General features: G+C 39.6%; 1 protein-coding gene across 2 annotated transcripts in view; it reads right to left on the reverse strand.

Annotated features, from left to right (window-relative positions):
- The window catches only part of Oatp30B (Organic anion transporting polypeptide 30B), a 260,401-nt gene that overhangs the window by 218,173 nt on the left and 14,728 nt on the right, over nt 1–27,500 (reverse strand). Inside the window, exon 2 of one of the 2 annotated variants that reach the window (XM_083126928.1) lies at nt 8,355–8,417. The exons of the other annotated variant lie outside the window; for it this stretch is intronic. The gene's annotated coding sequence lies outside the window, so the exon portion shown is untranslated. The remainder of the gene's footprint in view (nt 1–8,354; nt 8,418–27,500) is intronic. 2 annotated transcript variants of the gene reach the window in all.

Genomic DNA, 27,500 nt, shown 5'->3' on the forward strand with positions numbered 1-27,500 from the left:
GCATCTTGCACACGACCTTGCAAATTCTCTTAGGCTAGTTTTATTCTGACTGCTTGGGAGTCGAACAAGTTAAACCAGTTTCTCAGCGACTTACAGCTTGACACCCGTAATACAAAACCTCCACACCTTGCTCCCAGCACGTAAGATGCTCCTTCTATACAAGGCCACTCCATGTAGTTCAGGAAAGGGTATAGCACGCGTCTCTACTTCAATATGATGAAAGATGGAAACGAGACAGACATTCGTAAAGGAGAGAAGATGATTCCAGCTAACCAACACGAGTCTTGGATCACTACAAGCTGCAGCAAAGTTCCAAAAGTGACGCTAGTTTCCAGAATTTAACAGAACTACGAAAACGTGACGCCATGGCAAGCAGAGTTGACTTAGCCGTCATTGAGTTGAACGGGCAATAGGAATTTGGTCAAGTTTTCTCTAACTCTATATGAGTTTGGATTTTCTTAGCATGCAAATATAAGTGTTTCCAAATTACATGTAAATGTTATGATAAGATCTAGGGTCCTAGAACTAACTGTTCTAAGATACTTAGAAATGCAAGGCAATAGCTTAGTTTACTTACTGGCAAGCGCGATTTTAATGAGGTAATTTTATTGAAAATAATCACTGATTTAAGTAACTTTAAATAAGTAATTTATAGAATAATGAACATAAGGATTTTGTAGATATCAGAATCACTTTTGGTGAAAGTACATTAATCTATTAATCATTTAATGGTGTTTATTAGGCTCTAAGATAGGAAAATAAAGGAAATAAAATATATGTACTGATGGTGTGAAGCTCATACGAAAGGAAATGTAAACACAGGATTTATCTTGATTTAAAATTCAATAATTTTTATAGGTAAAAATAGCAAACATTTTGTGTAGAATAATATACAAACTACTAATCATGTTAAACAATAAATAGTGTCATTATCAGTAAACTGTAAATAAAGATGGCAGCTGATATTTTTCAAACTATCATTTAAAAAAATCTCCAAAATTCAGCTACAAAGACTATAAAAATATTTATGTGAATATTTTAAGTTACAATTATAGAGTACATCCAGAATGTTTTGTTTTCACTGTAAGAAAAGTTACTGGAATTATTATTAGTTTCATCAACACACTCAACAAACATTTCCATAGTAGGTACAGTATCAAAAACAGAAAAATGTATAGTTACGTATATTTTTTATTTACTTTAATCAAACTGTTCAAATATTTTACAGGGCCGTTTATTAGAAAAAGCCTTTGTACATAATAAACACATATCTATATGTATGGTAGCAAAAATCAAACAAGCAATTTTAAATAAAAAATAGATTTAAATAAAAAAATTAAAAATCACGATTTTTATCCACCCTGCTTACTGGTAACATATCTAAATTTGCATACCCAAAAAAAAAAGTACCTTCCGTTATGAAATCGCAACGCAAATACGCCACTGAGTGAGCACTCCCCCCACCCCCAAACAAAAAGCTTAACTCGCACACTGACCAAGAGTGCTGCATCAGAAATGACGTCAACGTGCGGAAATCTGGAAACCCTTATCTATAGACACAAATTAAAATCAGATTTCGAAGGAATGTGTGTTTTCGCGTTTCCTCAGAAGAAATGAACAGTAATAAAATACGTAATTTAAAAGATTGCGCTGGCAGAATCACGTTCTCACTTTTTGATGTACCATCGTACGTGTTCTCTACAAATGTAATTGGCTTGTGTTGCAATATGAACATCAAAGTTGGCATATGGTTGATTTCCAAAACGTTGCAGTAGAATATCAATGGGTGATGCATTTTCCGCACACACGATGGCGCAATACTACTTAGGATGTGGATAATATATACAGTGACGTAAAAATACCGTATTCCATCCCATAATCGTCGTAGATTTTATGCCATTTTTTTTGGTAAAAAAAAAAGCGACGTGTAGCCACTGTGCTAAGATTTTTCTTTTAAAAAATGACTAGGTATTACAGTTACTTAAAAGTAATTTACCAGGTAAATTGCATTTGGTGCAAGATTTTACCTAATGCACGGAATTAGGAGAATAGCATTTCTTCGTGACAGTTTGCCAACATTTTTCCGTCTGAAAAAAGGTTAACACCTAAGTTGTTATTGATTTATGCATTATAGTTGAAGTATTACACTTGAGAAAAGTTACTGCAGTTTTGCGAAATACAGACACTTGCGAAACTATCTTCTGTGTCCCATGATTCTGTGTCGTTTTCATCGATTTCGTTACTTGACCCGCAGATGAGAACGATTACGCAATGAAGATTTATAAACCAGTTTATGGACTGAGAAAACTAGGTACGGCTATTACGCGGTGAAATACGGTCATATGGCAATATTATTTTTTTTTCATTTCAGGATTAATAGTGAGTGAGAGCAGTTATGGTGCGTAATGTCGCAAATATTTGCGCGCCTCTGTGCACAAAATGCTAGAAAAATTCTCGGAAAAGAATTTCAATTCAAACAGGATTATTCCTGACACTTTCTTGAAAGAATTTTCTGGGCGCGTGAAGCATCATTTAAAAATTGAACGGCCATGTCAATAGACATATGTTTACTGTACTGGGATACTCACAATGCACATGTTGAAATTTTTAAAAAAACAAGTCAACACTCCAGCACACTCTGGTGTTAGATTCGTGCTACAGGTCATAAACGACGAGTTCTTTTCAGTAAATACAGTGACATGCGCGAGTCATATAACCTTGCTGACTGTTTCAGTAGTAAGATACTGGCAAAACATTGACAAAATATAGTTGCAACAAAATGGAGGGCCACCACATTTCAGCACAGTTGTGAGTTGATTGGACGAACGTTTTTCTCATCGATGGATCGAGTTAAGTCAGTATCTTTTAGGGTTGTGTTTGTATTTCAGTGTCGGCCCTTGTTTGGCTCTGACTCATTATTTTCATTGCACTGATGACATGGCAGGATATATTTATGTTATACGCCTTCCCGATGGCGCAGTGCGAGCGTTGTCGCCTTGTAATAAAGGGGTCCCGGATTCGATACCCGGTGGAGGAACGTAGTGGTTCGGATCCCACTTTAAACTGTAGGTCAAGTCCCGATTAGCCTTTCTGTGCATAAAGTGGACTTAAACAACAAATTAATCAATCAATCAACTAACTATCCCTTGGGTCAGATTTTTTAATTTGAATTTTTATTTATAAGTCCAATGTATGAACAGAAAGGCTTATTGGGAATGGATCTACAGTTTAAAGTGGGATCCGAACCACTGCGTATCGAACCCGAGACACCCTGTTATAAGGCGACGGCGTTACCATTACGCCATCTAAGAGAAACTAACCATGGTCCCAACCTGAGACATGGCTTCGTGGCGCTTCACACTAGTCACTCCACCGCGGAAACCATTGACATTTTCCTTGTTTGAGTCTGTTTGTAGTTTACTTTATAAACAGAAAGGCTAATCGGGACTGGACCTAGAGTTTCAAATGGGATCCGAAGCACTGTGTGCCTCCACGGGGTGCCTCACCGGAACTGTCAAACCACATGAAGCATGATGGCTTTTACCACTCGATTAGGTATGGTCTTACAGCGATTGTGCTGCCTACTAAGTAGACTAAAACAAGTCATATTGCCTATTTGGAGTCGCAGAAAACATCACGACAATTAATAGTGTTCTCTTCAGGATCGGAACCCTCCACGCTAACACGTACATCACGGCGGTAGGCGTCACGTACGTGGCACTTCTTTTCTTCACAGACTGCTCGGTCAGGGCCCTCACCTAATTCGTTCCCTTCCAGTGCGTGGCTTTAACCACCCACGCGCAAAACGCATCGCACGCATTGGTTATGAACATGCTCGCTCTATTTGCTGAAGCATGCAGTGTGGGCAAGCAATGCTTCGTGTTTCCGCGAAATATCGTTTCCGCAAGGTTTAATATTTTTTTTCTTGCGTAGAGCTCATAATTGTCGAAATGGCAACCTTTTCTCACATTCCACGGCATGGATAATTTTCTCCCAGGATGGAGGAAGGAAGATGTGCACTAAAATGCGTTTCTTTTCGCACTATTCTTTGATTCGCCTGAATATGGAAAATAAGTTGGGTTCATTAATTATATTTAAACTAATGACTGTGAAAAGGATATGGTCTGAAACCGCCAATTTCCGCTGTCATCCAGGCCATGTAAAAATACAGTGTTTTTGAAAGGTTGCGCAACCCAAACTTTGAAAATTTATATCATGAAAACTGTAAGAAATATTTACACCGGGTTTTCTGCATTATCTCTATTGAGATATGTTTCAATGCTTAACATTATCAGTTTACGCCATACGGAAAATTATAAAAATTAATAACTGTCGGAAGGGAGAAAAATATGTAAGAAATTATGGAAGGATCATAATTAGATGCCTGATGATTGATCCATGTCAATCTACCATTTGCAACCAATATTTGTCATGTGCAGCCAGCATCTGATGGATTTATGACTGATGAGTATATGGGTTAAGTGAAAAAGTAGCGTTTTAGGAGCATACCACCTTAGCTGGCAACACTAGCAGGTCGAAATTTTGTCAACAGACGGAAGCAACATGTTCCTAAATATTGGTAATCTCAATGGATGAGGCTACATAATGCAGAAAACTTGGTGTTTCATGATATAAATTTTCAAAGTTTGGGTTGCGCAACTTTTGAAACACTCTGTGCCATAACCGTTTTAAAAGTATTAACGACCGTGCGGTCCAGGGGCGTATATTCTACACTAGCTAAGCCATCTGCGAAGCCCAAAGCCAAAGACTAAAATGAAGGCAGGGAGAGAAACCTAACCTAAGTCTATTTTCTGTCGTAAGCGATAGTGGTGTCATTTCCTGCCATGCGGATGCTGTACTGGGCTTTACAACATGCTGTCTTCCGTTTCATACATTTGACACTTCCATTCATCAAAGCATGTGTTTCTTGCATCTTTTTATTTACATTAAAATTAATTTTTCTGGAGTTTGGCGAACGTTGACTTACCTCTCTTTCCCCCTCTGACCCTTCAAATGAAAAGAAAATAGAATCTTCAATTCAATATGATGTTGGTTTGTCAGAAGTTGGCAACCTCGCTTGTTTTAGGATTTTGCGAAGGAACGCGATTAAAATCATGTATTTCAGCATCTTACTCCAGGGTCATAAATAAGAAAGGGCATCCGGGCCCCATAAAATTCAACAAGTGTACTTTGAATCTGAAATATTAAACTCTCACATATTAGGAACTTTCTTCCCAGAATAAATTCTACATGAGCACAGCGAATAAAGAGATATTGACAATGTACATACAGAGGACATGGAGTTGAACAAGTGATGAAGAGTTCCGACGTAGCCAGAAATCCCAGGTTGTGTTTATCCAACCATGAGTCTCATCCTCATAGTTCCGATTAACCCAAGAGGTAGAAAAGCTACGTAAAATAATAGTAGGGATAGGAATAGCACAGTCAATGACGTAACAAGGCGGACGGTGATGTTGAACAAAGCCAATCCCGCATTGACACAAAAACAATCATTGTGAAGCAGCTAGTGTGAGAATTTCTAAGCGTGCACGTGCAAGCTTACAGTGTAGCTAGGCAATGCCACTGTGAATACTTTCACTTGTCTGAATATTTTAAAAATTAGTAGCAATGATCATTCTTCCAGCTGTTATTTCAGCTGTACAAGCCCCTCCTCCCCCTACCATCCTTGCCCGCACAACCTCTCCAATGACGTTGTGGTAGCATCGAGGCTTAGTAATCAATGGGTCAAAGATTCGATCCCGATGCTGAGTGGTTCGAATCTCGCATTAGCCTATTCAAGTAAGCCTTCTTACACTCGTAAGAGACCCGCAGTGTTCCAGTTGGTAGGGCGTCTGGCTGCAACGCAGAAAACCCGGGTTCGACTCCCGCGATGAGCGATTTCTGGTGGGTAATTCGACTCCCGCGATGAGCGATTTCTGGTGGGTAATTTTTATCCAGAAATGTCCCTGCATGGAGCGGATCTGAGGTTCGCCCAGCCTCCAATACATGGGTACCAGGAGGCAGCTCGGGGAAGGAGGGGTGTGCTAAAGAACTCTGATGATGATGCTCAACACACCACCTCTACCAATACTGACATTGTGAATCCGTGGAGCTTTCACAGTGGATTCATAAGTATATAATGTAAATGTAGTAATATTGGAATTATATATACTATTAATATTTATATCCCACATATGCCTTCACAGCTTTACCCTAACCTTCCATTCCTAAAAGACAAGGGTGGTGCATGTTTGGCTACTTCACTATTCTCACTGACTTGGTTGCAGAATAGACTTGGAAACACTACAAGAAAAACAAAACAAAGTTTGCTAATGCGTTTATACTTTAAGTATGTAATGTATGAGTGGAATAACCTGTAGAAACAAAGAACACTTGCTTGCAAGTGTTAGCGAGATTAATCCCAAAGTCGCCAATGATATGCATACACAATGTGTATGGACCAGCTGTTCATCAATAACAAAACCGTCAAATCCGTTGTCAGACTGTGCCAGCATAGACCAAGGTTTGAAACGGCTCAATCCGCTTTCTCTTTTATTTGGCTCTACATCAAATTATCAGGCTTCTTGTTATTGCTATTGTTATAATTATTATTATTATTACCCCTACCATCATCCAGATTGCCATCCAAGTTATTTTTCAATGTGACAGCTGATCGTCAATAGTTGCCAGATATCGAATAATATATATCATTTAAAAATTGTACGTAATAAGAAATGCCAATCTGTCTTTGCAATGAAGGGTTCTGGGGGCAACCCTACACAGAGGGGTAAAGGCAGACAGAGCTAGTGTTGATCACATCATCTCATCTACCACTTCATCACCTTACGGTTTGCTCCTGTCGACAATCTATGAAATTGCAGCTTTTGAGTCAAACATGCAATGTGCGCTATATTTTCCATATTTAGTGCACATTTATCATATAACACGTTCAGTTCAATTTGCACACAGGAATGTGGACCTCATGTCATCACATGGCTTACTTCGAGAAAGTGCGGAGACCTACTTCCACACCTCCTATGTGCCTTCCTGACAGTGAATTTTATATATTTAAATTCATTGCGTGGCTTGAAATTAACTCGAGGAGGGGAAATTCACGAGCAATTCGGGGAGAATTTGTGCAAATTCTATGATAAAAAGAATAACAATTTCGTAGTTTCAATAATCAAATGAACGTGTGGTCTCAGGTTAATGGTAAGAAAGGCGAAGGCAACGGAAGATTTGCGTTGCTGCAGCAATAAGCCTTCAGATATAGGAATGTCACCAAGTTGGTTTGTTAGTTAGAATGTATGGTGTCCGACCGGATATACTCATGGCCCGATTGTAATGTTGTTCTTCTCCTACTGTATTTTAGTCTGTTAGGTCCACTTTATGCTCAGATAGGCTAATCTAAACTGGGCCTACAGTTTAAAGTAAACTCCAAACCACTGTGTGATGTGCGTTCGCTGGGGCTTGACCCCAGGGCCATTGATTACAAGACGACAGGGTTACCACTATGCTATCATAGAGGTCCATATTCCTGTGTGCAAATTGAACTTAACGTGTTATATGATAAATGTGCACTAAATATGGAAAATATAACGCACTTTGCATGTTTGACTCAAAAGCTGCAATTTCATAGATTGTCGACAGGAGGAAACCGCAAGGTGATGAAGTGGTAGATGAGACTCGTAGAAATAGAGTGAACTTATTGCATAAGAAGCGACCGCATTTCGAGGCAAATAATCTTCTTGGAGTACTCATACTTATGGTCAAAATTTCATTATCAAATCCTCTATCATCTTTATGTTAAATAATTCATTCCTTTAGAGGCTGGCACGCGTATAAAACAAAACACCACGTGTAAGGTGTCGTCTCGTCTCAATACGTGGCAATTTGATGCAGGTGAAGTTCCAGTCCGCATTGAAACCTCACTTTACTTCAAAGAAAGTTCCGAAAGATCAGTTTTCCCTCTAACAACCACATGTCAAGTCCACGTGGAGCCCAGTAAATCTTTCCCACCAATAGAGTCCGTCCAAGAACTGACAGAATACTGTCAAGTCCACGTGGAGTAAATGAGACGTTGCCAATTCAGTTTCTTTAGAGATTTCTGAACGTGAGGTTGGGCATGCGTTATCTTTGCTAGGTTGTGTTATTGTGATGTGCTATTTTTAATACAACGTGGAGACCTTGGGAGTATAACGTCGCTGTGAATGAATGGATGTGTAAACACTGCAGGCAAAAGAGGCAACAGAGCTGTTCAGAAAAACAGGCGGTGGCTCGAAACCAGATACACGCCCGGTGGGCTTCGTCTGTAGCTGTGTCAAAACCGAACTGAAGTTCCAATGAAGACTTACCTAAGCTTTGCTTACCAACTGCAAATCACCCAACACAAATCAGGACTTCAATGTACTCACCACCTGGAAATAGAAAACATAACATGTAATTTTCGTACCTATAATAATTACAAGCACCGAAATTTTACCAGGAAGTAAGCACTGTAAAACCATATTACAAAATACTATACCAGAGAATGGGCCCTACCTCGCCGTATATAGGCCAACGCTCCATCGCACCGAACAAGTCTACATGAGAAATATTCAAACAATAGACAAAAAAAATCGCATGAGAGGCAGAAAAGAGGTGAAAGAACGAGCCAGGAAGAGAGAGAGAGAGTGAAAGAAGATAAATAGAAAAAGGGAAAAGAGAAGGCCAAATAGAGTAAAAGGGGAAAGAGATATAAGGAAACAGAAAGAAACCAAAAAATATATGTTTTACCACTACACCATCGAGGGAAGCCTCTCGGCCATCGAGGTTGCCATTGGACAATTTTTTAGGGAATGACAAGTTTAAGGGAATTCAGCGTATAGCTTTGCCACTGCAGGCAATTCCTGACACAAGAGGCGACGAAATGACAGCTGCATTTAAGTAGGCCAGAAAAAAAGAAATGCATGTTGACACCTCTCGCACGCGAATTCTGATCGCCGTCCGTGTGACAGTCACGATGTACGTATTAGCTTTAATTATCAGCGAAGTGCACTGCCGTGCGAGCATTGTTTATGAGCGCGTAACGGACATACGAGGTTTCCCAATAACACAGAATCACGAGTAACAATGGGTTCGCCTTGGAAAGTACGTAGACTTCCTCCTTTTAACGACGAGGCATGAAGAATTTGCCACTTGGAGAGAATTTCCGCCCGCTTGTAATGCGAGAGAAGTGGGTGAAAAGTTAACGAGGGAACGGCACTAAAAAGTGTTAGATACGTAAATATATATTTGGTTATTTTAATCGAAATATAGAAAAAAATGTGGACTTATCATTGTGAAAAATGGCAAAATTAAAATACAAAATGTGCTTTATGTTTTGGTTACCAAAATAATGCATCACGAAACTTCAAGTGCTGAAACGTGAATAATCTCCTCCTGTTGTCCCAAAGGATAGATTTATATTGACTGAAACTGCGTTCAATATCACAAGAAATAATGGAAATTTAAAATAAGCATTGGATTTCACCATCAACATTTGAGCTTGTATTCTCTATTGTTGACAAGAATGTTAAAATAACAGATGCGTTGCTTATTGTCAAAATGTCAAGTCTACAATGCAAAATGACCAGAATAAAGATGAACGGAAAAACTTTGATACAAGGGTTGGATAAAAAGTAATGGCAACACTGGTATAATTGGTACTTGACTGTATTGGCAGAGGAGCACGTGTTACATTCCTTCAATGTAATCGCCCCCCCCACCCCCCCATCTCTACGACCTTCTGCCACACGTATGGAAGGCGTCGTACACCGTCAGCGCGTCCATCTGTCGATGTCCCCCAGTGACCGCCCTATAGCACGTATGATGGATTCGCGCGTGTCGTAGTGCTTCCGGCCCAGTGGTTCCTTCATTTTGGCAAAAAGGTCGTAATCACACGGTCTCATACCGGTGAATACGGCGGATGTTCCAGTACCTCCCACTACCAGTTATGCAGGAGCGCCGTCACAGTGTTCGCAGTGTGACACTTTGCATTGTCAAGCAGGATGATGGCACACCGTGCCAGAACGTGCCGTCGCTTCCTTCTTAATGCGAGACGAAGGTGGTGTTGCAAGAAGGTGCAGTAGTAGGCTGCGTTGACCGTCTGCCTAAGAGACGTTGTTCTTCTTGCCTAAACATATTGTTAGGGCGCTTGCACTCTCGTCCTCTGCTTCAGAGCACTGCTGTTTTTGACTGAATAACATACAATCGAACCCCACTCACTATACTTCCTCGTCTGACATTCCTTTATCAACCACGAAACGGTTGTGGCGCTGTGACTCGCCCCTTTCACGGGACAGCAGTGTTGCCATTACTTTTTATCCAACCCTTGTATTTAACACAACAAAATGAGAATGCAGTAATACCATAAAAATGGAATATCTGTTGGAAAATGTTTGAAAATATGGAAAAATATATGTAAAACAACTCAAATATGTACCAAAAGCTGATACATGTAAAAATATTGAAAATAAAAGTAGCATTTATCGGGCTTGCATACTACAAAATAACACTGATTTTAGCATATGTGTTTACATATAAATGCGTTCCTTGTTAATGAGTTTAAAGCCTGCTGCTCACCAAACTTTAGAGTCGGATCAAACGTGAAAGCAGTAACAGCGAAAAGAAAATCCAACTAGGTTCCGGCGTATGGACCTATGAATGCCGAGTACCCATTTCCAGCCTCAGGCGAGGAGAATTTAGTCCTTATAGAGAGAAGTGTTGATTTCACTTATGGCAAGGGGGATTGAACCTGTATAGCGTGACGGAGGCAGATAGACTAAGTGCTGAGGCACCCATAATCACAATCACCTAGCGGGGAAAAGATGCAACTACGCTGTCAACGTTCTGTGTGAGATTCCGCATCTCATGATATACTTTTTCTGCTCGGTCGTTTTTTTATTAATAATATAACATAATGTATTTAGAATATGTACAATGCAAATAATAATTTATAGTGCTGCAATACAAGTGCCGCAAGAACGCCGTCTTCTAAGCCGTACGGTAGATGCATTAATAAGTTTTAAGTTTTGTTACTAGCTAAAATTAATTCGGCTGTCAACAGAAAAGTGATTCACAACAAACGATAAACAAGTAGTTACTTTTTATTTACATTTCCTATATGGCATATTCTACCTGGGGGAGTCAAGTAGAAAAGTAGAATAGAGTGGCGCACATCTGTTGTAGGACCTCGCCCCTTTTGGAGCGAACTTCGCAAGGCAAACTGCATAACTGTCCTTAACAATCTTCCTCTGCAGTAATTGCATGACCGTTGCATCTGACGAAATGCACTGCTTACGTAGGCAGATTGTTCCCCGGTGGCAGCTGTGGACATAATCGATTCCATCTCTCCCTTGGGCAGGTAATTGTATGCGTGCCTCTGAAGTAACGATATGGTAATGTATTGTGAATAGTCAGTTAATCGACGAAACCTCATTCTCCATACTTAAGTAAGTATGAAGGAGGTGAAAGGTGATTCATTCATATTTAGGCACGAATGAAAGAGCAACTTCAAACCTTCAAACTACATTTCTTAGCGTATTACTACTTCGATCCCCGGTTCGAACACCATCCTAGGGAAGGTATAATTTTGGCCCTTCGTCAATTGCATCATATTATCACAGTGGCAGGAACGCCACGGTAAATATTTTTTTTTCCTTCTTTCTACCCCAACCTCTCTCTCTCTAGTCGTGCGTGCGCGCGTATGATTCTTGCTCTACTATAAATAATTATCAAATGCCCTCATGATTTGTAGCGCGTAACACTAAAACCATTCCGCCACGGTGGCTGGTCTGATATCAGAGGCACGCAGTACTGGTGTTGGTGGCTGCAGTAGTGGGCTAATGTGGTAGTAGCACTCCATCTACACGCAGAACCCACAATTGACTCTTAACATGCATAAACTGGAAATTATGCACTTTTTGGTCTGTCAAAATACACACAGACATACATAATAGGGCACTTTTATCAGCTGGTGTTCCGTGTGATGGAAAGATAAGTCGAGATTATTTCAAAGATAACAAAATTACACATTTAGCGTGTCAATTGATGCATTAAAAGCGAAATTTTGTTATCTTTGAAATGATCTTGACTTATCTTCCCAATTGCTGCATTTTTAGGAACACCAGCTGATAAAAGTGCCCTTTTATGTATTTTGACACCAGAAAGTTCATCATTTGCAGTTTATGCACGTTAATGTGTTATTGGAGTCAACACATATGTGTCAAATGGCACGTTTTGGGTCCTATATGTATGTTTGTACAATAACAGCTTCATCGGTGGCTGAAGAATTATTAAGAAATAGAACAGGGAAAATGCCTTTCATTCCATCCTAAACCAGCGCCAGGCACCGCAATTCATCTCAATCCTACCAACGGACTTTGGCTACTCAGTGGCAAGGAGCCAGCCCATTCCCTACCTTGCACCACAGGAGACAAAGCTATAAATAGACATACCGTTCGTCTCATTCTGAATTGCGATGTCCCGCCACGCGAAAAACATTGCAATTTACCTATGCGAAGGACCTGTGCACTCAACTTTAAATTGCTTCAACTGTGCAAGTTACTCCGAGACACCAAACTGATGGGGTAGTCTGTTTTAATACTTTTTAATTCCATCTCGAGGTAAAAGGACGAGACCGAGAGACCGAAAAATGAGTCTAAAATTCAGATATTTTAATTTAATTCAAACACAACAGGCAAGTGTTAAGATTAACAGGATTCTGAGTTTTCATTACAAAATTGTTTATAAAGAGTCAACAAGGAATTTAAAGCAGAAATACCAACACTTCAACCTGGAATTTACAGGTTCTTTTCCAACAACAACCGAGGAAAATAACTTTTGAAGTAGTTACTTTTAAAAAAAAAACACACAGAGGCAATATAAACACTGAAATTCAAGTTAAGTTTAAATAGTTGTCCTGGTTATATATAATATTTCAATTAATAAAATTGAAGTCAAACAGCGTATCTGAAAAATAACTCCGGGGTTTCAAATACGAATACACTAATATACTAAATGTACTAATTACTAGTTTGCTTCCAGAAATTTTATGAGTATGTATATTCATTGATGTATAATTCATTTGGATACATCAAATACATGTGGAGTTACAGACAGTTGCGATTAGGGCGTTTCAATTCGGGCACCCTGTTTTCTTGCAGCATACAAGGGCGTTTTGAGCGTAATCGTGAAGCGACAACAAATAAGTTTTCATTCATACATTCCTCACCACATAGCAGCAACGTCACATAGCGTCACGGGCTAAGCTGCTCATAGAAGCTGTGCATTGTGCAACCCATTCCTTGGCCACCGCGAAGTCCCGATTTGGCGCCAATGGATTCTTTCATTTGGAGTTACGTAAAAGACGTGTACAGAAAAAAATCCAGTCACTTGACCACCTGCGCCAAAGAATAAGCACAACCATAATCAACCAAAAAACAGAATCATGGATACCCATCTCATTACGAATCCTACATATATATTACTTTCACGGGTTGCAAAGAGTGACTGACCCTTTCCGAAGACCTCCTTCCACGTAGTACACCCTGGACTGCATTCGGCAGATTAGCGAGGCTATGGCGTCTGGACTCGCAGCCAGTATAAACCTCTGGGGCTGTGTTGTTCGTTCCTATATGATTGCGATAGTCCTGTCATCCATTTCATCATCATTACGATAACCAAAAGTGGTAGAAAAGCGAAGGAAAATAAACTAAATGAAATCAAATCTATTAGCTTCACTGGGGATGTGTGTAATATAATGTGTAATTGGATAGAGAGAATTAGACTTCCTTCTGGTTCACTAGGCAGCACGATAGTAGGTATGCAAATTGTCTCTTCCAGTGCATTCAACACCTTAAGCCACAAGTTGCCATCTCAATCTAAAACGAGTGCAATCTTCTCAAATCAGGCATAAGAACACGGAACGTGAGCTCACATGTTGAATGGCATGCGTGCATCAGGATGCAGATGGTGTTAAATCCGTTCACTTCAATGCACTCCATAATGCAGTCGTTCAATATGGGTTGAGAAACTAGCATGTTTAAGGATTCGCTGTTGTTTCAGGACACGAAACTGGATTTTCGCAAATAGAGTCATGCTACGTTTGCTCTGCCAAATGAACAAACCTTTCCAGAATCGTCCAATCGCGTAACAACGCGGGTACGTTTGAATGATAACCTTATGTGATTGGCCCCTTCATGTAGAGAGTATCTAACGATACTACCAAGTGTCTTATTCAAGATCAGTAAACTTAAATAGAAGGTATGAGAAACTTTCGCCTATCTGGTTGTTTATAAATATAGCATTCGCACATACAGCACGCTAAGTGTTTTTCCTAAAAAACTGTTGTTTCCAGAAGTTTCAAAGTCCATCATGTTGAAAGGCTTTTTCCCATTTCCTTCGAAATCGTCCGTGATGAGTCACGTGGACGATGTTGTCGATGCACTCGTGTCGTCTGCTGCACAGCAAAAGCAAACAAGAAAGCTTTGGTGCTCTTTCCACATTGCACGGTGCATATTTGCTTTTGCACATTCTGAATAGGACATTCACCACCATCTCCCTCGCATGTGTACGTAAAGCTCTTCCTTCCATGCTGAAAACCTCTAAGAAGGGCTGCAAACACTAACACAACAAACAAACTTCCATGTCTCGCACACATTGTATTTTGAGTTTGTTTGATTGTTCAAGTTCAATTTTATCAAGTCCTCTTTATGCACAGAAAAGGTAATCGGGACTGGACCAGAGCCACACAGCGCCCGTAAGGGGGCGTCGTTACATACAGAGAGCACTGAGCACTGGCAACGGTGGTGGTCGGTTCGGTGACGTGGTTGGTTTTCGCTCACAGTACCTTACTGCGTCTGCTTTACTGGCTGGAGGCTGGTACAGTTATGCTTATTGCTCTGTAGCACAACGCACGATTTTTTTATTTTCTTTTACTTTGCTAATAAAAGCTTAAAATGAGTTTCTTTGGACGGCAACATCTTGCGTGTGTCAAATTATTTGAGTGGGGCACAATACTGTACAATACTGTACCCCCACCCCTTCTGCGCCACTAAAGTTTCAAACGCTGTTTCATAATAACGCTGAATTTTTCTTGTTCACAAAGTCAGTGGAAGTGATAGCAACAAGAAAATTGCAAAACAAATGACGAAAATAGCGATGGATAAACACAATATTGCACGCACAAAGAGTAAAAGCCAATGACCCAGAGTGCATAAAAAAGACTCGCTACTTGTTCCCCGGCCATTCTACCAAACAGCAAGTCCTCACGTACACTGCAGACCTTTCTGGAAGCTTGCAGATTATGCGGAAGTTTCCTTGGTCCAAGAGAGATAATGTGCGAAGAGGACGTGTTCTGCAAACTCAATGAACAGGAGATCCACTGTTATTGGGTCAATTCCTGTGTCAACTGCTTAATGTGGTCAATAAGCCAGAAAATAATCTCTTCGACTTCTGTCGGACTTAAAAGTTCTCGATTCCGCAGCATTTAGCAACGAGTCACACACCACTGGCACAGAAAACGACTCTGCTGGCTGGTCTGCTTGAAAAATTACAAAAACCAAATGCTCTGGTTAAATCTTTGAGACGTTTTCTTGTAGTGGAAGTAGTGGTACTCATAAAATCTTACTTTTAGTAGCTAATACTTTGTTTGCTCACCATTTCGACTAAATGCAAATGCTTTAAACACAATGAGATGTAACGTAATGACCCCCTTAGGTTGTGTATTCCGACATGGAACTCATGCCTGTAATAGTGTACAATTTCTTGTTAATGATAGTAGTTTTTGTAATTATTATACTTACTATACAACTGCATGTACATATATAAACAAAGAAAGCACTGATGCAACATTAATATAGTTCACTAATAGTTTGTTTGAGTTTCAGTGAATGATAAAATATGTGTACGCCACACACAATAATTGGTTCTTATTTTTTAATTATGGTAATTATTATAATTATTATGTAACTGCACATATATAAACAACAAAGGAAGCAGGTATTCAATAACAAAAAATGGTTTCTTGATGTTTAATGATAAAAATTGTGCGGGCCTCTGAGCCCCACCCCCCTTTCAGGCAACTAAGTTTCTTGTACTGCATTGGTAAGTTAGGGTTAAAATAAGATTACTCTAAAGAAAGGTAATAGGTAACACAACCAGGTAAGTATTGCCGATTTTTTGAAGTAATAATATATTTTGAACGCTTTTTTTTTGTTCAGACATATTTTTGCAATAGTCAATGAAAACTAGTGAAATTGCATTTTATGTAAAAATATGAGACATTAATTTCATGTAATATGCCGTTCCGATTTAATATGAATTCCTTCATTGATTGAATGATATTATAACTTAATGTGTGTGTAAGCACTTACAACCGTGACAGGTCTCTTTGAGTTACAATGTCAGCTCCAACTAATTTTCCTTCAACGTCTAGACCAAACATCCTGTTCGGATGATCAAAAACTTCATTACAGACCCCCGGACAGGTCAACGCACCCACGTCACAGCAGCCTAATTTTCTTCGCGTCGCATCGCATCGCCAGAGACCAGCAATTTTAATTAACGTCTTTAAGGACCCAACCGCTCGCTAATTCTATGTTGTTACGTGACACTTGCAACATCCCCTCCCCCCCCCCCATGCCATGTTTTCCGAGTGACATACGCAACCGTCACATTGACACAATAATTTAGTTTTTAATTACGTTCTCTTTTCGTTGCTAATTAACTTTCACAAAGAACAATAGGGTTGCAAATTGTGAATGACAAATCGGATGCTAACAGAATACTACCGAACAGAATTCCTACGGCCTCGCCTTGAACATGAATGCATAGTATTGTTATTATTAGTATAATTATTATTAATTCTAAAGCAAGGTTATAAAAGAAGTGGACAAAGCATATTTTATACATTAAAGCAGGGGTCCCTAAAATTCTTTGTTTCACGGCGCCCTTAGTGTTTCAAGATTTTCCCGCGGCGTCCAGTCAGAATATAAGCCTATCTAACACTTGCAACGCTCAGTTAGCGTGGTTAGGTTGCTTGCCTTAAGTTTAATAATAAACATATATTTCAAATTCAGAAACATTGTATGTGTAAAAAAGTACTGGTAACATGTGTAGACTGACAAGTGTCATTTCAGTGAAAATATTGGAACATTTCGTGGCGCCGCTGTAAGTCAGCCGCGACTCACACTTTGGGAACCACTGCATTAAATTATGAAATATACTCCCTATAACCTAAAATATACAAAATTGTCTCAATCCAATTATAAAAAAAATATTACTCACATATTTAAATTATGTACAATAATGCTGTAACATCTTCAGAGCCAAAAAACGTTATTATTAAAATAACAATGTTTTATGATATTTCACAATGAGTTGCCATCCTTGGCTAAACGTTACAGGAAGTCGATTCGCCCTAGTAGAAAACACCGTTATGCCGGACTCATGTTGTATATTATAAGCATGCCTGTCCCTGAAATTAGGCTTCCCGCATGAACTATATTGGATGTTATGGGAAGTTGAGTACCTCGTTACGTGCGAAAATTGAGTACCGGGCTGGGATGGAATTATGCGGTAATTATCGTCAGACCTATAATTTCAGTTATCTTGTATTTACGCCCCGATGGCGTAGTGGTAACCTTGACGCACATAGTGATTCGGATTCCACTTTAAACTGTAGGCCCAGTACCAATTAGCCTAAATGAGCATAAAACCGGACTTCAAAACTCAAACGAACAATATCATTGATCCCTGTAGAGTAAATGCTCGATTCAATACGATGTGACAAGAATTGTGAATGTTTGAAGTGTAATCCGTAGTAAGAACTGCATAAGCAAGCTAAGCCTGAATAAGGGCTGTCGATGGCCTCTGTTTAACAGGCTTGGTCTACCTTAAGAGATTTTCAGCTTTGGTACTCAGCACCGACGGTGAGGAATCCTGAGGGGGGAAGCCCCCTTAAATTTCCTGGGGGAGAGTTCTTTTCATATTAACAACAAAGATAAGTAATTAGTTTTGACCATATACTTCATACTTTACTAAGGACAATATCGAAAACACACACAACAGACTGAAAGATAATGTCTGTCTGTGTATGTGTTCGTGAGTATTGCATGCTTTCTCTCTCTCTCTCTCTCTCTCTCTCTCCCCAGCAGTCTTCAGTGATTTCGCACCCTGCCAGTAACCCTAAAAAAATGCTAAAATTTTATCCAGGAAAAGAACGATTGAGTTAAGCCGCAATAAAACGTGATTTATAAGAAGAGCGAAGAAGGAAAGACTTTTCTACATTCCATATGTGGCTGAAAACATACTATATCTGTGACAGCAAACACACTCCAGAGTGGTCCACGTGTTCCGAAGCAGCAACAGATGCGTGCGTGGGGCTAAAAATGAGAAAGAAAGATAGCAGCTGGCGAGATTTATTCCACGTGGAACAGCTGGATGGAGAATCTCTCTGTTTCGGTCCGAGGCACATGTGTGGCAACGGGCAACCTGAGCAGCGTTGTGCCGGTCCCTCAGGAAATATTGTGCAACACAATCCGTTACGTCTTGCTGGAGACCTCGCAGGTTGGAGCTCTACTCGCTACATTGTCCCGAGCGTAGCAAGGCACACAAAACAAAGGAACGGAAAAAACCAGAAGCACGAACACGACACGTAGACACTGTAGTCAGCGGAACTGGTAAGACCTTTGAATAGGTCTCGGCGTCGTTCATATATTTCATATACATATATTCATATATTTATACGTATCTGTCCTTTGTAACAATGAAGGCAATATAAACAAATGTATGTGGCTTGTGACAAAACTCGTTGGTTTATGAGATGACAGCTATGCAGGTTGCAGGCTCGTAGCGAGGAACAGACTGGGGGGGAGGGGGCTGAAGCCTAGGGCGCCATTCAAGGCCATTTTGTAAAAAATAAAGTCAGAAAATGCGACGGAGAAATTTACACTTGAGCACAGAGGTAAGGGGAGAATGAAAACATACAAGCCATTTAAAGATGTTCTTCAGACACTTACGACAAAACTGAACGGAAATGAAAGCTGCAAATACTTAAATAACCTATCTTAACGAGTCCTTCTTTGTTCCCCCATTTCAAAATTTACGGTATAAGAAGGACGCACATAAAATGTCGGTGCTTGGTAGTATGGGGGGAGCACGCCAAACCATAATCCTGCTTAGTGCGCTAAAATATCTAGATACTGTGCTGCAGCTATGCGTATGGTAAAGCTATACTACTCAACGTAGCTCCTGTTAGTGAACATAGATATATATATCTCTACTTATTTGTTGAATAGCATGGACGAACCCGCCTGAATATATTCATTCCACTTTTCTACAATGTTAATGATTATAACAGATTCATAATATATGCTGGGCAGGAATAGTTAAATGCAAAACTGTTAAGTCTAATAAATGTCGATGATGATCATTATAACAGTTATGTCTGCGTTAGAGTACTGCAGGGAAAGGATTATGGGGGGGTTAAAATGGGGTGGTATACGCTCGAAGCCCAATAGAACACGCATAACAGTAGTTTGTCTGTGGCAGTGGGCTGTTAAATATGGATCGTGAAGTGAAATATGCAGTGGAATTGAAACGTAAGTGAACATAATCATCATCTCCATGTTAAAATATAGTTTAGTCTATCATACACAGTGACACATGAAAATGAAATATGATTATTGTGGGCTGAAACTAGCACGGCGGATAGTTTACATAGGCCTGCGTCTAGGATTATTGTCACGCTAAAATGATATTCGACTGAATACGCTCGAGTTTGCAAGACTCGTATGCGAGCAAAAGTGGTCCCATTCAGTACTCTAGTCAGCATCATAACAAACTTATTTCGCAAGGTATATATCCATACTCCGTTGAGCTGTGTGACTGGTGGGCCCACAGGCTTCACTCCGTGACATAGTGACGTCATCAATATCTGTTTTCACTCCAGCCCTAAACATAGCTTCTGCATTTCGCTCCTGGCACTAAATGGCACAGCAATCAATGGAATTAACCTTAATGCAAATTCACTGATCAGCACTGTATTATTAATGATGCGCGTAAATGGAATTATCAATTATATTCTACTGTCGATAGTGAGGTCAATCCAGCGATAACTTTGAAATTTCGAAATTCTCCAGGAATATCGAATATCGCAGACTTAGGCCACAATTCGATTGGTAACATAAATTTAATCCGATGGCTATATATGCATCTCTGCACTAGACAACTACGCAATGCCTATTCACTTCATAGTTACGCTGTTTGTAAAGAGTACGCAATTTTCCTAATTTTGCTATTTATGATATAGCTTGATGCACTGAAGACAGTACCAAATTGTTCATATTATATCGTATATTGGATATGGAAACACAGCAATGAGAATACGAACTGTTTTCTTGAAATGCACGGTTTATAAGCATATGTATAACAGCACAGTACATTGATAATACATTTTTTTTCTGTAGCTTCAAGAACCCATTTTTCATTACTTTCAATATGTGTTGGAAGTGTCCAAAATTCTACACGTATTGGTAGACTTGGAGAACCACCACACACAAAAAACCATCATATTAGGGAAATTGACAATAACAACATAACCCAACGATAAGAAAGTGTAAACAGTAACAAAAAATCCTTAATTGAAGACCTTCATCAATATCGTTGCAAGACTAAATCAAAGAAAAACAAAGACATTGAAACTCCTGGACTCTAACTGAAACTTTCCAAATGGCAAAATCTTTGATCTCAGGAAATGAAACATAGAGTTCATTTTCTTATTATTTAATTAATGTTCATACAGACAAATGGAGAGCTCATAAGCTCTAGTGTCGAAAAATGTAATGCAAGTAAATACTGCACATATCGCCGTTATTTCGTATTTTCCAACTATTTCTTAGCATTCAAGTTAATAGGACATTGTCCGTTGTCTAGTGACTTAAAATGTGCTAATTCTAACACTACGTTCTCTGCTTTTCACATGAACAAATTTCTTTTGGCCTGTGGTCGAAATCGAACCAGCGACACACCTGAGATATTACTACAATTTCGTTGCGTTAACAAAACTACTCCACGGCGGGCCCCCGAAAAAACTTGTACTTGAACTTTGAATTTGAACTTCAATATTTCCAGGTTGCCAAAAATCTTATGGTGGTAAATGACCGCACTTGTTCCTTGTGCGAAATATCTGAAGTTACGAAAGCTTTGGGGCATTCATGCCACAAGTATGCTGCATGCCTGAAAACTAAGGAAAGCGTGAAATCCAGGCAGAAGCCCAAGCAGCAACAATGCGATAACAACTTCCTGTGTTCACACGCGGGGGAGTACCCACCAGAATGCGAACTGTGCACACACACAGGACTGCAATAATTTATTAGACCGTAAATCGCCATTCCACCTGGCGGACTCGGACGAGATCGTGGCCAGGGACCGTTGCTTCACGCTCCGGTGGGTGGCCGGTACGGAAGTTGTGATCTTCTTGGTGTTGCGTTGCCTGAGAAAGAATGCGGGGCACTGTAAGGGCATCTGCTAACACGCCAGATGCGCTATCTGGCCAGGAAGAGCATCTCGCAAACGTTTTCTTAAAGTGCACCGCTTAGCGCAGTCTTTTGGCAAGATACCAGACGTAACTTAGGGGGCAATACACCATGCTCCTCGAAAATTTCGCGCTTCTTCTACTTCACGTAGACTGTGCTGTACACTAATATTTTATCGCTCTTATTCCTATAGGTTCGTTTCGATAGTTTCATTACGACACGGCCGACATCCGTGGCAGATTCGTTAGCACAGTGGCTTGACTTGCTTTACTTTACAGCGCTTTTCTGCTACTTTTGGCTAATCGCGAAGATGAGGCTGAGTGATGATTTGAAGCAACACTCACAAAGAACGCTCATAACCAGGGATTTGAACCCAGGACACCTGGCGTCCTAGCGCTCTATGCTAGCCACGGAGGTCGACCTTATATTATAAAAGTAAAAGATAATTAAAATCTTTATTGAAACAGCAAGCAATTTTAACAATAACCATGAAAATGCAACGGGAGGCTATTAGTTTCAGGAACTCAGAATAAGTGTTCCCAAATCAAGACCCAACCACGACCGTGGCGACAACCTGAAACATAAAATCCCTGCACGAATACTTGAAGAACCTGGATGAAATATTTTAAGGCGAAAGGAACGAAGGTCAATTCGAACAATGCTTTATGGCTGATTTAAAAATAAGTATGTAGTCACTCGGGTGTGGCGGAAGATTGAACACAAAGCATTACCGAACCCCGTTGCATAATGTGTTTACCATGGGCGCCCGCAGGGAGGGGCCAGGGGGGTACTTGCCCCCCCCCCGCAAGATTTCTGGAAACAGTTAATGTAATTCGAATGGTGGAATTGTAGACATATTTCATAACGAAAAATATTGTTTTCTGTGACTTACAGGCCGTAAGTTACAGCAACTATTATTATTATTATTTGAAATAGGGTTACATTTAAGCATACAATCTATTTTACACTGATTACAAAAGCGTTCGGCCTACATGAATTAATGTTATGCAAATTGCATGTAGATATACACAATATGGAAATTACAAATGTATATAATTAGGTAAGAAATAGTAGTAGTAGTAATAGTAATGTAATAATAATAAAAGTTGCTGTGACTCTGCCTCCCTGAGAAAAAATTCTGCGGACGTCCTTGGTGTTTACAATAAAATGCAATGCAAGTGGACAAGAATAATGCGGTAATTGAATTGTTGTTTATATTGCTGGCACTATTGTAAGACATGTACCGAAAACAACTTCAAGGTAGAAGCAGAATAACCTCTGGTTAGAACAGTACAGTTGTGGTAGAATGGTCATTCTCGTTTCTTTCCCTTAAAAATCTCTTAACATTCGTCGCTCATCCAGGTTCTGCCAGCATTCAAGTGATCGGCGTCGTCTGTTCATATACTTCTTAGAAGAACTTTGGCTTAAACTCGTTCACTCCTACAAATCGTGAAACGAAATCTCGAATGAAATATGGTATTGAATCCTGGTACCGAGTCGGTGCTGTCCGTGTTCACTTCCCTTCGCGGTTGTTCCTTCCTTCTGTGCTTAATCTAATTATCGGTTATTCCTTCCTCGCTTAATACTATTACAACTGTCGCTATTATTTCATTTCGAGCACTGTCGCGGTTGTTACAAGGTTCTGTAAATCCACTAATATTTAAATCACAAGATTCACGATTGGAGTTCTAAGGCTTTACTGAATTATTCAATATTCGAAAGCCCCATACATCTAGAGGAGAAGGTCTAAATATGGGCGAAGGTTTAAATATGGGTTTTGGAGTTATCAGCGCTCCCGGGTACTGCAGTCTGGCAGATGCTATGGGAACTAGTTATCTGTCAAGGACAAAGGTTGCGGTGGTTAGTTTCGGCCTTGGACGCTGTTATAGAATTGCGACCTCCGAAAATTGCAGGTATGTTTTAACTCAGCGTTTTCTGAATCCTCATCTGCTTTGTATAGGTTATGATATTAGCGGTACATAAAAACAAATGTGGGCTTTTATAATGCCATGATTTGTTTGTGAAATATGTGCCACAGAGAGCGAAAATAAATTGAAGAAGAAAAATAGCGTGATGGTCTAAATATGAGTTATGACATGATGTCTAATCCTGAGATCACATTTTCAACAAATATTTGGATGCTTTTCTTAATTTCGATTTTTCCCATTCCGCGTGATTTTCAAAACAACAGATTATTCATAAATATGAATTTTATAATGTTTTAGCGATAAAGACTGTTTTTTTTTTAAAAAAAATAATTGCTTTTTGTGATATTGCCACTAGTAGCCCATAATTAGACCACAATTTTGAAATACATCATTTTGCCATTTTTTGGAAATTGCTTTCTTTTTTTTAAAAAAAATGGAGATCTTCTTCTATACTTTAGCGTGCTATTACATTTAAGTATATATTTCATAGATATGCATTTTAAAGGCAGGGGCTTGATATTTTTTTTTCCTCCGAAAATGACAAAATAGAAAAGGGGGGGGGCATATTGAGACCTTTTCCTCTACCTATCGGCTGATAACCAGCGGCGGATGGTAGCTTTGAACTAGATGAAGAGCGAATAGGAAGAAAACAGGTTATAGAAGATTTGAATTTGAAAATTTTGGGTGCGTGAGCAGTTAGGCTATTTTGCACACGTCACGTTATACGGGGTCCCGCCCCTTACCATAACTAAAATAACATAACTGTATGTCATGTAGGTAAAATAAGAAAATATTCTGACCGGTTAAAAGCTGAGGCTGTAAAGGCAAAGGACACATAAGGACATATAAGGACATATAAGGACAAAAAACAGGGCAACACACAGAATTATACTGCAGACCAGGGTGTACTACGTGGAAGTGAGGTTGACAATAAGATGTACTACGTGGAAGGTCAACCCGGCAATAGAGTAAATAAGATCAATACTTACACATACGTACTTATTAGAAAATGGTGTTTCTAACATAACAATAGTGACATTTAGTGTGCGTGTTGTCTCAAACCCTATTTTCTAATACGTACAGCAAAGATAACGGTAGGCAAATTGTCCACCGGTATTTTCATACTTTTTTATTCTACATTCTGCGTTGTTTTAAGGAATGAAACTATTTTGGTTCGAACAAGAATTGTTTCTGCTTATTGACCGACGTCTTTATTTCAATTCATTGTTATCACATTGCGTAATTCAGAGTGAACGAAAACGGTAGTAAAAAATTCCCCTACTTTCGACGTTGGGTGTACGTGCAACTGTTAATCTAATTTTCTCTATTGCCCCATTTTATTCCTACCAACCCTCCGCTGATGTTGATATAACACAGCTCCGTGACACAGCGTCGCAATCCTTAAAAGTGGAATTTCACAGCTGTAGGGAACAAATAAAAGAAGTGTTGAATAAACAGCACGCGACGAATTGCCGTGCTGTCTTATTATGAGGTGCAATATTGTACAAGAGTTATATTTAATTTACGTCACCTCAATCTGCTGCCAAAAAAAATGCACACACAACACTAGTTCGCTAGACACAAACAGCGATGAACAACTAATGAAGCGATCATTTTATACAACGAACAGTGCGGGTGACATCTAGAGGCCACAAAAGCAATCTAGCCTGTACCCAATTTGTCTTCATCATCCCGAATAGCGAACTTGGAAACAAACGGATTTCAGATGCTTCCGACAGGCAAAAAAACAAAACCTCATTACTGCAGAACAGACAACAAAGAGAAGAATCTTCGACGGTGTTTCTTTGACGACCGTGCTATATTTCGACGAGAATCATTGGGCTTACTGCGCTGGCAGACAGATAATTGCACGGGGCAACGACCAGAACAGCCTTGCTGAAGGCACAGACTCTTCTTCCATCGCTGAAGGCAAGGTCAAGGTCGCAAACTAGTCGACGCCTGCTTATAATGACTCGTGTGGCAAAGAGCCCGCCTAAATGAATGAGTACACTAGACAACGATTCTTCAATTGTAGATATGCATGTGTGTCATCAGGGTTATCGTAAGTTCGCCAAAATGAGGGCAGGGCCTCTTTTTAATGTATTTCTCCTATTTATTCAGACGCATATGGTGAAAAATTACGAAACGTTCGGGCCCAGCCTGCAAAGAAGTTATTAAATGATCTTCCTAAAAGAGAAACAACTATCAAAGGCGGTGATAATTTTTAATAAAAGTATGTAAAATACAGAAGGCAGGCCTTGTCAACCAGCCAGATTTGTAAAAGAACGATCTCGTGTGGACTGCAGAGAGCAACGGTGGTATAGCGTTGTAACAGCTGCGGAAAGGAGGGACGGAGCGGGGAAGGAAGTTGCCGGTTCCCAAAAGAGTAAGCGGGTTGTTCAAGCTTGAACAAAGATCTCATTAAATAGTTAATAATAATAAATAACAATCGAATCTACTCATATCCCCAGTGAGAACTTAACTGCTGATGACACGAGTAGATATAAGAACTAAAAGAAACGAGAGAGAGAGAGAGAATGAAGACAGAAGCAAAGGAAACAAGATAGAGAGAAGAAAGACAGAAGCAAAAGAAACAAGATAGAAAGAAATACAGAAGTAAAGAAAATTAGAGACAGATAAGAAAGACAGAAGCAAAAGAAACGAGAGAAAAAAACAGAAGCAAGAGAAACAAGAGACAGAAGAGATAGAAGCAAAAGATACGAGAGAGAGAAAAACAGACGCAAGATAAACGAGAGAGAGAAGCATAAGAAAAACAGAGAGAAGAAAGAAGCAAAAGAAAAGTGAGAGAGAAAGAGAAGAAAGACAGACACAACGAGAGAGAGAAGGGAGAAAGAAGCAAAAGAAACGAGATGGAGAGAAGAAGATAAAAGCTAGAGAAACTAGAGAGAGAAGTAAAGAAACGAAAGAGGAAGAAGGAGAAATAAAGTAAACCTCGTATTATGAGACAAACATTTATTTCACTAAACAAAACAACGAAAATACCTGTTGACAATTTACCTAAGATCCCCTAGCTATACAGTGGGATGCACAAATACTATTAGGCGAGTTGTCGATCGTTCTTTTCATTACATCTTACGAAATTTTAAGCTAATTTAATTGTAGTGATGCATACTGTAGAGGTTGCCAACTGCTTCGTTGGAGCTTTGTTACGATTCTTGAATTTTGCATTGTGAAAAACAGCGAATGAACGACGATGGACAATTTTCAATGGTAATATTTATGCAATCCAGCCACGGTACGCGGTTTTTAATGTGGCAAAGAACGCAGGTGGCGTGTTCCGTGAAGGAAGGTCACGACACAAATACGTGAATAACTTAGGCCGAACTTCGCTGGAAGGGGTCAGGCTCTACGAACAAGCTTCTGCATTATCGACGAAGACTTGCTGATCTTCCGCGCCGAAGAGTCAAGTTAGGAATAACAAATCCATAAGGTTCTATTAAGTAATAAGTAGACCTCGGGTTTTTAGGTTCTAAAAAGTGTGCTTCTAGGTCCCTAAAATAGGCTCTAAAAATCCTCAAATAGGTTTGAAAAACCTTAAAATAGGTTGCAAAAATCCTAAAATAGGTAGTAAAATGTTAAGTTAGGCTCGAAAAATCTTTGAAGTAGGTTCAAAAAAAACTTAAAATAGTTCACAATTCCTGAAAAATGATCATCACCTATAGTCACCGGCAATGAAAATGGGACACCTATCACCCTACGGTGATAGCAGAACTTTGGATTGCAAATTTGCTATTAAAATCCACTCTTCGCCATATACTTAGGCAACAATCTCCTTTCATGTTATCGACAGTCAAACTCCGCATTCTTTTCTGTGAGGATACCCTCACATGCTCAAAATAATCTTTCAACAAAAACATAGTCAGTGGTGCAAACTTCAATGCTGAAATGTTAGTTTGCAAGGTGTGAATGCCACAAAACACCGAAGTGACGCGAAAGTGAGCAAGACCACACAGGTCAGGCCACTTTGGATTGTAGTACAGTCACCAGACAATTT

The sequence above is a fragment of the Lepisma saccharinum genome, chromosome 8 (genome assembly GCF_977018435.1).
Source record: "Lepisma saccharinum chromosome 8, izLepSacc3.1, whole genome shotgun sequence".
Classification (NCBI taxonomy): Eukaryota; Metazoa; Arthropoda; class Insecta; order Zygentoma; family Lepismatidae; genus Lepisma; species Lepisma saccharinum.